General features: G+C 43.2%; 1 protein-coding gene across 14 annotated transcripts in view; it reads right to left on the bottom strand.

The window, feature by feature from the left end:
- Positions 1–14,402, bottom strand: part of ARHGDIB (Rho GDP dissociation inhibitor beta) — a 62,964-nt gene that overhangs the window by 34,378 nt on the left and 14,184 nt on the right. For 5 of the 14 annotated variants that reach the window (XM_074576383.1, XM_074576287.1, XM_074576296.1 and 2 more), the window contains exon 1: positions 12,358–12,525. The exons of 1 other annotated variant lie outside the window; for it this stretch is intronic. The gene's annotated coding sequence lies outside the window, so the exon portion shown is untranslated. Of the gene's footprint in view, positions 1–9,607; positions 9,808–10,971; positions 11,243–12,357; positions 12,526–14,402 lie in introns of those variants that run through there. 8 more of the 14 variants (XM_074576314.1, XM_074576361.1, XM_074576402.1 and 5 more) reach the window with 6 other exon arrangements.

The raw sequence follows: 14,402 nt of genomic DNA, 5'->3' as shown, positions 1-14,402 counted from the left end.
AGCTGGACCACGTCCTTTCCTCTCCTCTCCTCTCCTCTCCTCTCCTCTCCTCTCCTCTCCTCTCCTCTCCTCTCCTCTCCTCTCCTCGCCTCTCCTCTCCTCTCCTCGCCTCTCCTCTCCTCTCCTCTCCTCTCCTCTCCTCTCCTCTCCTCGCTTCTTCCCTGCAGTGCTGGGAATCCTTTGCTGATTTTCTAGGGGCTAAGGGAGCAACTGCAACCAAAAGCTCATTTGGAAAAATAAATCTTAAAAAAAAAAAAAGGAAAAAATCTAAGGCTCAAAAGAAAGAGCATGGAAGTACATGAGACATTTTCATTTCACTGATCAGCAAGAACTGCTTCTTGGAAAAAAACAGTGAGATTTTGAGATTTTAGTTCTACATTGTGCCTTCAGTGACAGATTTCTTTTTGGAAGATACAAGATGCACCTCATTGTGTGTAATGCTATGATACATAATATTTTTTCTTGGCTCAAGTCTGAAAGGCAGAATAAAGCTTTGCAACTTTATCCCAGCCACGTAACCTCTTTACATTCATGCATGGTAATGCCTAATCCCATTTTTAATCTTAATAAGCTCTTTAGCCCAATAATATCCGATGGCACTAAGGCATACAACTTAATTCCTTGACTTAAAGCCAGGAGTCTTTTTGGAGTTTTTCCACTGACTTCCACAGGCTTCGGATCAGGTCAGGCTCCAAAAAAAACTGACCTGCTGAAAACTGGTGAACTACCTGACCGGAAAAATGCTGTGGTTTTATAGCCTTTTAACACGTAGCTTTTCTATGTATATAAAATCTGCATTCACTAGAACTTCAAGCAGTGTTTGACCTGAATAATTAGCTACCCTTATTCCAAGATGCTCTTTATAAACTCTACAGGAAGGAATATTTCCTTACCCTGACTACCCTGGCCCTGGGCTGTTACCATGATTCAACATGAGAAGTCTGGAGCCTTCGGGTGCCTACTCCCACAAGAACCTTATCTCTTGATCTATCTAAATTAGTCAATTAAATAAAAGATTCCCAAGTTCATGTAGACAAAAAATGATAGAGGTAAATTTAATATGAACTAAATTGCAAGCAGAAGAAAATTGCTGCTAGTTATAATAATTTAATTACAGGGCAAATTTTAAATCACCTCTTTTGAAGGACTGAAAAAGTCATACTGTGGGGACTGCCTGGAATTTCTCTCCGAGCCCCAAATAAAAGTCCCAAGTGGTCCCAATAATACAAATCTTGTGGCTTGCTTTCAAACTGGAATTGTGGCTGGGAGCTACACAACAATGTGCAAACTATTGACTGCCCTTCGTGTGTCTTCACTTTGATGCTACTTAAAAATGAGGAGAGAAATCTGTCTCCATGGCCTCTTCAGTCCCTCGGGCTTTGTGATGAGGCACTGAATGTGCACAGAGGGGGTAAAATAGCTCAGGGCTCAGACATACATCCAAAGCAAGAGGGTTGCCACAGCTTTAAAAGTTACTGCTCATTGACAGGGTTAAAGAAGGTGACCTCTTTGGCTGCTCCAATTATCAAATAAAATACAGTTCACAGTGGCTTATGCTTGCATGCATCCTTTGTGCTTGCAGCAAGCTCAGAGCACGAGCACAACTCATTGCTGCAGCTCAGTGCTGAGCAGTGCTCAGTAACCCAAAAGGGCTTCATTACTTTCCACCACAGATCCATGACCCCTCTTTGGTTTACTAAAGAGGTGGTCAAAAGGCCATTTGATTAGACCCAGCAATGTCTTCATGAGAACACATTTCTGATAGGACATGAGTCTTTCTTCCAAGCCGCAAAAGTAAAATCAGATCCAGTGGCTGGAAACTAGCGTTTGACAAATTCAGATAACCACCACATTGCTCATTTCTGACAGAGGAAATAATGAACCTCAGAAACAACTTTCCACGTGATCTGTGCCCTATAGGTCTTCAAACCAAGACTGTGTGACAGGATGGAGGATAGATACGCTGTGGCTATCATCTCTAGCTCAGGCAGTTCAGAACTCTTGTGCAGGACCACTGGAGAAATTTTCAAGTCAGAGCTATACAGGATGTCACTAGGATGATCCCAGCTGGTTTTGACAGCCTATCACCCATGTTTACCCTTTGGTGCACAAGTGGGAGTCCATGAGCAAGAGCTATGTTTAATTATGATAGCCTTTATACTCATACGTAAGTATTTGGAAAAATGGAGATTGGCGTGTATGTTAAACCAATGTCACTGAGTCTCACACAGGCACTGCAAAATTTCTAGGCTGTTGCTATGGGACAGACAAAATAGGGCTTCATTGCTGCCTTCTGCATGTCTAAATTAAATCGGAAACATTCAGAAAAGCATCAGAAGGCAGAAATGTCTCTACCAAATCAGACAAAAGGTCCCTCAAATCCAATACTCTCTCTCCAGCTGTGGCCAGTAATGGATGCAAAGGAGAAGATACAAGAAGTTGGCAATATACAACACTACGTCACTAACATATTCTAGTAGCTTCCAGTGATTTGCACTCAAGGACATCCTGAGCCAGAGTTGCTGTCTTTGTGTTTCATAGCACTTGGTAAATTTTTCCTTCATGATACAGTAGAGACACTTTCTGAACCTACAGAAACCTTTAGTATCCACAGTACACTTAGGCAAGAATTTCACACAATAAAAGCATTCATACCTAATAAAAAAATAAATAGAAGTGTGACTTTTTGCTTATCTCAGAATACATGAAAAAACCACCTCATTCTCTTGCTGTCACCTGCAGTTTCCTCAATACTTGCCTTGGAAGAGACAGTAGTAGTAACCTGACAAAAGCAAAGCTTTCCTACTTTTCTTGGTGCTCCAAAGCAGAGGATGTTGTGGTCATTCATTCTTTGGCCAGTTGTAATCAACAGCAAATGATGGGTTCCAGGTTAGAACATCGTTGCTTGAAAAATATTAAAACCTCTACGTTCTTCTTCACCTAGAGAGGTCAGGCAACCTTCTGCCTTTAAATATAGTTACAAAACACTGTAATAAGTGACAATGGGAGGATGGGTTTTCTTTTAACTCAGTGTTACTTAAGAGCAGCATTTCAAGAATTCAGATAGGACATGGTGGAGATTAGTAGAAGTTATTGGAAGTTGCGTTAGTAAAGTTCCTGTGGGCAAGTAAAATAGTCTTTACAATTATTGCATTATCCCAGTAGTTTCAAGATTAAAAATACACTTCACTGCCTTCCCCTACACACAGGGTCAGAACCTCTGCAGCTGAAAATTGACCTTGCTCCCATAAGTCACCATGTGCTTACTGCAACTTGTCGCAAGACCAGCTTTCCGTGGCCTTAGGAGAAGCTCAGGTGCTCTTGTGTGCCTTTGTTTCAAGGAATTGTGTTTTCTTCCAGAAAGCAGTCTTTTTCCACATTTGGTTTTTGAGGTACCACCATTCACAGTATCAACCTTGAGTTCCTCCAAGGGTTGGCAGCTGATCCTGTCAGTAAAATCCAGCAAAGCTCATTGAAATAATGGGGCTGAGGGTTTCACTATGGAAAGGGATGCAAAGTTCTTAGCCTTCATGAGGTAACCAGCAAGAACATTTTAGAGAAGATAAGGTAGTTTGTTGGTTTAACATTTTAACCAGCTCTGGCAAAGCAGGAGACACTGCCTCATGCTCACTAGTATCTTAACCTAGGATATTACATTTTATGGGTTACCCAAAACAAGGTTGTGGTGGAGAATTAGTGCCTTAGAGCAGCTGGCAAGACACACCAAGGACAGAAACTGGGTGCTTAATGTTCAGATGGGGTAAGTGTGTCCAGCAGGCAGGGTCCACATCTGACATAGCTGAATCAGAAGGAGAACTGCAGATCCCTGTGGGGATCAAAACAGAGAGATGCTAACAATTTTTTTGTAGAAAAAAAGAGGTTTAATTAACAAGAAGGCAGCTAGAACACCCCTATTCCCTCAGAGCAAAGTCCAGCTGCAGAAGCAAGGCCACCCCTTGGATCTCTGTCAGTACCAGTAAGCACAGACTGGGACTGCCCTGGCATTACTTTTGCCCCAGCGCTGGAGGTGGCGAGGCTGCTGGCCACCCTCTCCAGTTCTCACTCCCCAATCTCTGTACACAACTGCCTCCTTTAAGCTCCTTTTGGAGCATGGTGATGGTGGCTGGCAAATATGTCCTGCTCTCTTGGGGCTCCCCACATGCTTGCACTGGTTCTGCCTGATGTTCATCCAAGCATCACTGTGCCCTGCTCCCACTCTGCACACCGTGCCGGGTGCTCAGCTCCTGGCTGTGCCAAATTCAAGGGGAATTTCCTTAATATAAAGATGTCCTTAATGAGGGCACAGCCTTGTATGGTTAGACAGTAATGTCTGCAGTGTATTGTGAGAACTGGAGCTATAAATACAGAAAATAAGGGTGACTTTGGTATGTTTTCCCACTTAAATTTTTATTGGAATTTTTAGATCCAGAAATACCAGAATGTGCCTTTTATGACAATGACATTCTTTAAGAGGCTGTAAAAATAGAGGCCTAAAATCTATGCCCTACCAGCCCATGCTTGCTTCTCAGGCCTTGATGCAAAATCATTCTGAGTGAGACGGTGCCAAGGGAAGACCCTCCTGACACAGCATCACTGTCCCATCCCACTGCCCACTGACATCTTCCAGCCTTTCTCCACTTTCTTGTTGCCCTGGAAGTCCAGCTGAAAGTGGGGAAAGGAGAGCTGGAGTAGCTTTTGCCTTTCAAAATGCACTGCCAGCAGTGCCCAACAGCACAACGGTTGGCTTGCAAAGCCACGGCCAGCACGTGGCACCACACTACATCCCAAACAGAGCTTCCCATTACTCGCACTGAAACAAAGGGAAATTTCTCATCCATAGAAATATTTAGAGAGTTCTCAGAAGCTGACAGAAGAGGAACCATGGGATTAATAACACCAGACATCTGAATGCAAAGCACAGGCAGCTCTGCTGTCTCCCATGACCCACCCCACCACGCAGGAAGGGACAATGCTGTAGCGTTTGGGGCCAGGATCTGCACGAAGAGGGCCAGGATACTCATCCACAATAATGCGTGTGTATCTCAGGATGATTTCCCCCAACATGAAAGCTGTGATTTCTACTCTACGAAATGCCAGCTGCTGGCACGGACTTATTTGGAAAAAAGCAGTCTTACAACATAAGTTTCATCTTTTGGCAGCTGTCCCATAAATAAGAACTTTCTCTTACTGGACGCAAAGACAAGGGGCTTTTGCGAAAATACATGGTACCTTTAGCACTACCAAGTATTACTCAAGATTTCCACAGCTGTAGAAAAACAACCGTTGGGTCCTGGTTTGACCAGTGAAAATCACAGTTATGACTTTGAATGACACAAGCACAGAGATACAAATAGCTTGTTTTTATTTATTTTGTTTTCTGAAATCTATAAAAATAAGCATCTTCAAAACTGTGTGACTTTGCCAAAAGTTAAAAATACAATTGAAGAAGAAACAGCCACAGACTGTTCCTAACCCCAAGTCAAAATAAAAAAAAAATAAAACTAGCCACAGCAAAGTCTAACCAGTGTGTTCTACCCTATAAACTCACTTACCTTTCACCTCACCTCACCTCCCAAAGAAAAGTTTCAAATGCAAAAAAAAATGAAGAAAATAATTCATATCATTCACTAAATGTCACTTAGCCCTTTTGTTCTCTATCAGCTTCTTTTTGCCATGCATACCCCACTGTCCTGACCTAAAAACATGCCTTCTGTCTCAACTAAGCTATGACTGCATGTGTGGATGCATCACCCTGGCTGTTTTTTCTGCTGAAAGAGATGCTGTGTCCCAGGAATCTGCAAGGCACCAGAAAAGAGAATTATTAAGTGATTTTCAGCCTGTGGTCTACAGTCCCCAAGGACTCTCTGAACTATTTCTAAAGGGTCCAGGAAAAACAACCAAGGCAAGAAACATGCTTGCCACTATGCTTTAATTTGATGGGCAGGAACTCACACCCCGTTAGAAAATGTTTGGAAACACATTGGAAAAAGATAGAAGCCACCATTCAAGGTTGGAGGCAGTCTAGGAAAGTCCATGAACCCACCCAAAGAGCAAGAACCTGCTTCATACATAACACTTTCTGGATTATAAGTGTTTTAACTGTCTGAAGCATTAAACTGGTGGTTTTATACAGCTTCTCAGCAGCATTTTGCAGCCCATGCAGAATTCTTGCTGCTGCACCAATTTCCTCAGCAGCATCCATGCCAGACAGCTTAAAGCTAGTGCAGTGGTTTGATCATCTCTCTAGTGCTACTTTATCTGAGCTGTTGTTTTTTCACTGAGCCAAGAGGCTTTGCTTTCATCTTAAAAGTAGGAACATTATTGAACCGTTTGTTTTCTGCATTATAGGTCTGCTTTGCTGATTTACCCAGTCACTCTTGATCTTTTTGACTCATTAAGCACCACCAGATCTACTATCTTGCAACAGACAGACAAAAGTAATCTCTGCTGGGATAATATTTGTCATGTTGTCTGTTACATCATGGATCTGTTTGGTGCAGAAACAGGCAACGGAGGATACCTGCATCGTACAACAGAGCCTGGTGCAAAAATCACAGAGTTAATGCCCACCAAAATAGCTCTGGATTGGGAAACAGCCTAACACCTCAGCACAGCCGCCTGGCCAGCTGATTTTCCCTGCAGAGAAATGGAGTCACTAGTGAAACTTCTGTACTGTTCTCTAGATCCAAATTGCTATCTCAGCACGACCCTGCTCCGATATTCCAGCTGTAACTGGAGCTAGCTCCAGGACATCTGAGCTACAAAGTACAGACATGCCACCTATGTGCTAGTCCTGAAATCACTGGAGGGATGCTGAATAATTTACACAGACCACATCACCCCTAGACAAGAAGTTTGCATAAAGAAATAAATGAGCAAATAACAAAATATCTTCCATGCTTTTGTGCAGCAGCATAAAACAGCCCACGTTAAGAGTGGTACATTAGAAATGTAGCAGGTACAAGAAGCCATAGCAAAATAATCTATTTGCCATTCCACCGGGGGACCACTTGGTGTCATTCCCAGATTGAGTTAGGCAGGAAAGCAGCCAGCAAACCACTGGGTTAACTTCAGAGGGGTTTGGCTTTAGGCTGTCTCTGTATGCTGTGGAAGTGTAAATACAAGCTCATGCTTCTTAACTGTGTGCTCATTTTGGATAGCTGTCTTTTAAATGCTCAGATTTATTGATGCAGTGCTGTAGGATTGGAGCTTGCCTTCAGTAAGCACATACATTCTGCCCACCTTCCCTTTCATATAAACTTTTCCCTCCCCAGAGCACCTTCCTCCATCAGCCTTTCCCACTGCATCCCCTATTTCTGTGCCATTTTGGAAAGTTGGTCACTGTTCCTCCCAGCACTGGTGTCACAATGTTGCTTACAATCAGCCTTTATTTTTACAATTTGGGGGTGTACCCTGTGAGCTAAAGATGATTCTGGGGGGACTGCACCTTACAGAGGTCTTCCGAAGTCACAAGGCTCTTCAGAGCCTGGTAATCCCAGTGGGTCCATGTCCTGGATGACAGACTAGTAAATCAGACGCAATCTTTAGTGCAAGTCTCAAAGTCACTGACTCTGTACTGACACTGAGATGCATCAGCCCTGCTAGCACTGGCCTGCCGCAAGGCCCTTATCGCCCCAGATAACAATGCTTTTATTAACTGCTTCTCCACTCTCTGACTATAGCCAATTTGTAGGGAGTTTAAAGCAAAGAAAAAATTAATTATTATTTCATTTTAAAAAATGAGAAAAAGTCATTGAGTTGGTTCCTGTAAGTAAACCCCATGTTTACCAAACAGCCACACAGACAGCAATGCTGAGTCAAGAGCCAGTTGGGGAGAGGAAGGGTTAGACTTGTCAACCTCAGACCTGCTGCCATGTTGCCACCTTGTTTATGAACATTCATGTGTTCAGATTCAAAGATAATGTCTCTGATTTAGAAAACCTTTGAGCCAGACCTCTGCAGGTTGGAAGTACCACCGTGGGCTTGCCCTGCATTTTCCCCCAGCGTTCACTATTGGCAGCTAGGAGAAACGCGATGGGTGTGTGAACCTTGGGGCTGGCCCAGTAAATCTTTTCTTATGTCTTAAGCTATTTCAAAAGCTAAGGAATGAATTTCTCTTACTTCTGCTGTCCCTGTAGCTAGAAAGCCACTAGTGAAAACTGCCCAGTGAAATAATGATGAAACCTGTGAGAAACTGGCAGAGTGGGTCGGATGCAGTGTGAGAGCTGGGACCAGCAGCAGAGATTAGGCTAAGGGAAGGGAAGGACAAGGCAGGCAGGGAAGGAAGATGTGGCTGAGGGGGAAAGGGAGAAAGATGATTATCTGGAGATCACGCTGTGCCACAGATGTGGCTGAGTCTGTGGGCCTGGTTACAACAGGTACACAGAATAGGGAAAACCTTACAGGAGCCCCTTTGCTGGGCCAGGGACACAGCTCCTGCAGCACCCAGCCCTCTGACTGGGATCACGTTAGGCACCATCTACACATCAGCTTTCTATGCTTAGTTACACCAGCAGCATAGTAGAGGTCTCTAAGGATGGGATTCATCTCTCCTAACTGTAGATATCTATAACACGGCTGCCAAGGGGGATCTAGTCAATAAAACCACTGGAGTTGAAGGAGGTATTCATCTAATCAAACACAGGCATCTGCCTCAGCGTGAGACGAGTCGTACCCTAGTGTCAGCTACGCTGACTAAACCTCTACGGACCAGGGAGAAAATGTGAGGTGCCTAGCTCAGATGCAGACATTTGCATGTGATTAGAGGTAAGCATCATACTCAGAATCCAAAAACAAAGTAGTCCAGAATGCAATGACAACCAACCCTGGCATGACAGTGATAGCAACAGTCACACCAACACGTAGCTGAGGAACGTGGATAAAAATAAACCTGTGGGAACAAACCCAATTCTCAAAGCACTACAATAACCATTGGTTAAATAGCACAATTTTGACTGGCATTCCCAAAACATCCAAAACCCCTTAGCAGGGTCCAAAGCTTTGCTGTAGTAAACCCTGTACAACCATACAATAAAAAGACACTCCCTATCCCTGGAGAACGTGTGCAGGAGCAGTAAGATCTCTGCATGATCACCACCCATTGTCTCTGACTTTTTTTTCCTAACTATTTCCAGGGGGGGTTCTTACCATCCCCCATTTGTCTCAAGGGGTTGTGCTGGAACGCAGTAACATGATTTTGGGAAGCACTTGTGTTAAAACAGGGTTGCCTCAGAACAGGGCATATATTGTTGCTTGCAAACTTTCTGACATTGAAAGGCCAAGGTTGTCCTATGACATTTCAGGTTTCCTTTTGGGTGATCTCAGGTTGTTTCAACATGTCTCAAGAGCTTCGGCCAAGGCTTTCAAACAGAATGAGGTAACAAAGGAAAGTATTATAAATATTCCCCAAGTGTGCAGGGGAACTTTTTCTACATATACAAGAACCAGAGTGTGTGGGGGAAAATGGGAAAGAAACACACCCCCTCTAATGAAAAAAATTTACAGAACTCCTTTTTAACTCAGTAAACAAGGAAGGAACTTAAACATTAACACAGGCTCAGAGCAATTTGTTAATGAAGGCAGAAAAAAATTTTAAAAATGTGTTTACTTTTTTTGTACTCCAGGTTTGAGTTCAGATGTGTATCGAGTACCAGTCTCCACGTATCTTCAAGAGCTCTTTGTTCAGTCTTTAAAGCAAGGTCACTTAGCTTTTTAATCCAAATAGAAGCATCAGAGATATACAAGGGTTTATTTGCAGTTGCAGATGAAATCTTCAAAGAAAGCCCAGAAGGCTTATTAAAGTTGGAGCTGGGAAAAGGAAAAGAGAAAAAGGAACCCAAGCATGGACACCAGAATCACTATTGGCAGCTAGGGATGGGATTCTCATGAAATGGCCTGAGAGAAGAAAATATCTGGAAAGAACAGAAAAGAACAAAGCAGAAATAACTGGATTTAAAGGAGCTTGCTTGACTAAGAGCTCCTTAAATACGTGTAAAATTCATAGAGATTTCTAAATCCCGAAGTGAGCCAGTTGTATAAGTATCCAGAGAGTATATTATTTTTATTTAGCTAAAAGTAGCTGGAATATATATTTTTAAACAGTTTGTTTTCTGCAAAATGGAGGATGCCCCTTTAAGAATTGTGGAATCAAAGGAAAACATGGAAAATAAGTCAGAAATCAACAACTGTATCTGAGAGAAACTAACAAGACCACTAATTTCTGTGATGAATTTTATCACTCCATAAGCTATACTACAGCCAAAGGAAAATAACAATAATGGGAATCAGGTCAATTGAGGACATGATTTATTTTGAAACTCCTCTCTAGCATGTTTAACATAAGCACATTTCACCATGCCGCTAAGAATAATCCTACAGAAATCGAGAGAAATTTAAAGTGCATGTGCATGTTTGCAGCACTGGGTGAAAGGAACCGAATACAAACCATATCTTCATTTTGTGCAACATTAAGTAACATTTTTTCACTTCTTCTTTGCCTCCAGGGAGAGAGTCTTACTGAGCAATGAATAGGTGTTTAAATCATTAGCACTGAGGGGGAAAACTTGCACAAGAGTAAAGATGGACTCCACGGAGGAAACAACGGTTCAGACTGTTGGTTATGGCTTCCAGTAAGCAAATGACAATGAATGCTGGGTCCACACTAGCACTGACACCAGGGGTTTTTTGCTTTAAAAGATTTAAACTGCATGCTGCAAAGTGTTTGAGCATTCACATCTAAGCACTGGATCCAGATGAAACTGTTGCTATTCACAGCACAACTAGCATTTATACATAGAAATGCAGCAACAAATGCAGAGCTTATCTTCATGGCAGAGTTAAATTAACCTTATAATGTTGTAAATTGAATGTTGCCTTTATATTAAGTCCTGATGACACACAAAAACTTCACTCCAGCATGACATAAAGCAGATACAGGAAAGAAAATTGTTAGTGCTGCCAGTCCTCACATACCTTCCCATAATTCCCAGGCATCAAGAAAGGATGAAATTCTCCCAGAATTCACAGCGAAACAGTTTACGGAACAACTCCTATATCTTTTCTGGTAACTGTAACCCAGACCAAAACAATCCCCACAGTTGCCTGCCCCAGTAATCTGCCAGAAGCTCCCCTTTCTTTTCTCTCATAGCAGGAGCAGTAGAAGCAAAAGCAAATTTTTTGCCCAAAACTGTGGTTTCATGCGCAGTAAAAGGGGTTAGCACACTGCCAGATCACTCAGCAGCACAAATTTAATCTTGATCACGTGTAGGCATATGACTGCACTTCGGTCAAATCAGGCAGAGCACATGATGGAGTTTTCACTGTCTTTTTCTATTAACACGAACTCTCTGTCAGCCCTGGGAGGATGGATGATGTCTGATCTCTCACAAAGCCAGGCAGTATAAAGTTAACCCGTTACATTACCCTGAACTGAACTGAGCTGGCAGAAGGCGTATGCAAGAGGTCAGCACTTTGCAGCTTGGGTCTGTGCCATTCTGGATGGCACAACCAACTCCATTAGGAGAGCCCGAAAAGCAGACGGACTGTACTGGCCAGCAGCACAAACCCAGATACTAGCTTACGCTGGCAATTTTAAATGTATTTGCACTTGGCATCCTTGGCAAAGTCACATGCTGCCAGTCTATGGGGCCTTACAGCTGAGAAGAAAGATGCTCTGGTGTTATCCCCCGTTACTCTACCTCACACAAGATTACCTCAAAGTGACATAACACAAGTGAACAAAAAATAGATATAAAATAACTCTGCTTGAACACTGCGAATGCTCCACTGTATGGCATAAGGCACACGGGCAGGATTTGCCTCCTTGAAGCAGCAAAACTCACGAGCCATCTCCTGGCCCTCCCTGACAAGCTGCTACCACCTTGTGGCCATTCTGTTCCCCACGTTGGCAACAGAAGCCGAAACCTTTAAAACTTAATTCTGTTTTCCCCTGTTCTCTTAGCTGTTCCACTGGAGCTAAACGATTTTTAGGGAAAGAAGTAGCAAACCCAAAGCCCTGTGGGAGAACTGTGTCACTGCAGAAGAAGTAACATTAAAGAAAAGTATGACAAAACCCCTTTTTTTGTCACCTATGGCTCCATTGTGCAAATCCACATAAAACTCTTCTAAGGAAAGATAGCACAGATGCCTTAGAAACAAATGAACTATTTGTGAAGAGCAATTTCTGTGATATCAAACAAAGCTTTAATGCACTCATCCTGAAATCCTACCATCCCTGATTCATTCAGGAACAAATTAAGCCTAAGCAATGTAAAGCTTAAAGAAAACATTTGAAAACAAGCTGCTACCAACACAAACGTTTTTTTACAAGAAAAAATATAGCAATATATAACTTCTCACCAGAGGTAACCAAAGGTTCCTGGAGACCCCAGACTAAAGTTTAGTCTGTGAACGTCCCCCCACCAGCTCAGCAGCTCACTTTCAAGCTCCCGTAAGTGACAATGCTGCCCAGGGGGCAGGACAGAATTATGACACAGTTTCCACTCTCAGTTCTACCACTCCATCCTCTGGGCTAAGTCACTCCTGCCTCCTATCCCTGCCCTCCCTGCCTCTCCTGTTCACCTATCTAAAGTAAGGGTGGACACTTAGCAAAACACAGCACCGAACGCAGTATGATTCTGATTGAGATTATGATTTTTAAGTACCATGATGATAGACATAAAAGTGAATAATTGAAATAAGAGCATATAATTGATTTTATTTGGTTTGTGAATAGATTAGAGAGACTATTGTTCATACAAGGGACGCAAATTTGATCATTCAGCTGGCGCTTTGGGACACCAAAAAAGCAATTCTGGAAATATTAGGATATTGGTCAGTTAATATTACTTTTCAGCCTACAAAACAGAATAATTTTTAAGGCCTGTTTCAGGATTTTTCCCACAATTTGCTCACGTTACAAAGGTTTTCTTGCAGAACACAGCAGTGCTCTAACTATGGTTACATTAAATGCATAATTTTCACTCATCCTAAGTAGGGAAACATTATGGTTCAAATATCTTTTTTCAGAGACTTAATTTCTTCCAAACATTTTAATAGCATGGGACAGATGTTCCACACCTGCATGCATCTCAGAACCATCTTCACTACAGAGAAATATACACTTGCTTTCCAGCGCTGAAGATGCAGGGTCTGACTCTAGAGGGGGTTGTATACATGGGATGTGATTATTGCAGGGAGGAAATAACTTTCCTACATGTGTTAAGAAGCAGTGACACTCACACACACACCCATTTAATCTACAAATTGATACAACTGCCACACATATTGCTGATACTACTCAGATAGAGGTCACGGCATTTGTCTTGTGGCAGCAAACAGCAAATCTCTCATGAGTGTTTAGTCCTGGGGACTATTTGTAGAGCTAATAGTTGTTCCATGATTATACAGATCAAAAGTACATGGTAACATGTCACTACTGTAAGAATCATAGAACGTGTTGGATTGGAAGGGACCTTTAAAGGTCATCTAGTCCAACCCCCCCTGCAGTAAGCAGGGACATCTTTAACTAGATCAGATTGCTCAGAGCCTCATCAAGCCTGGCCTTGAATGTCTCCAGGGATGGGGCCTCTGCCACCTCTCTGGGCAACCTGTCCCAGTGTCTCACCACCCTCATTGTAAAGAACTTCTTCCTAATGTCTAATCTAAACCTACCCTGCTGTAGTTTAAAACCATTGCCCCTCATCCTATCGCTACATGCCCTTGCAAACAGCCCCTCCCCAGCTTTCTTGTAGGCCCCCTTCGGGTACTGGAAGGCCGCTATAAGGTCTCCCTGGAGCCTTCTCTTCTCCAGGCTGAACAACCCCAACTCTCTCAGCCTGGCTTCACAGGAGAGGTGCTCCAGCCCTCTGGTCACCTTCGTGGCCCTCCTCTGGACCTGCTCCAACAGTTCCATGTCCTTCTTGTGCTGAGGGAACCAGAGCTGGACACAATACTCCAGGTGGGGTCTCACAAGAGCAGAGAGGGAGAATCACCTCCCTGGATCTGCTGGCCACAGATGCGACTGGCCTTCTGGCCTGCAAGCGCACATTTTTGGCTCGTGTCCAGTTTCAAATTCAAGTTCAAATTCTCTCTCTTCTACTCAAAGAATATGCTTACCACCCACAGTCCCTTCTGTGACCACATGTCACCTTTGTGACTGGCTTTGGGCAAGGTTCAGGGCGCCGGGCAGTCATGCCTGCCCACAACTGACAGAAATCCTGAGGGTGGATATTCACACTCAACCAACGTGGCCTCCGGTTTTATCCAAGGAACTCTCCACCGGTCCCCTCTATCGGTTGATGGAGGAAAAGCGGGTCTGCCAAAGGGCGAACGCAAGCAGATCCAAAACTTAGCGCTGAGGATTGTTCCTTGGGAGAACCTGCCTTCACGGGCCAACAGAGGCA

The sequence above is a fragment of the Larus michahellis genome, chromosome 1 (genome assembly GCF_964199755.1).
Source record: "Larus michahellis chromosome 1, bLarMic1.1, whole genome shotgun sequence".
NCBI classification, from domain to species: domain Eukaryota; kingdom Metazoa; phylum Chordata; class Aves; order Charadriiformes; family Laridae; genus Larus; species Larus michahellis.
Note: the sequence above shows the minus strand (reverse complement) of the source record. Positions and strands in the feature narration are given on the sequence as shown.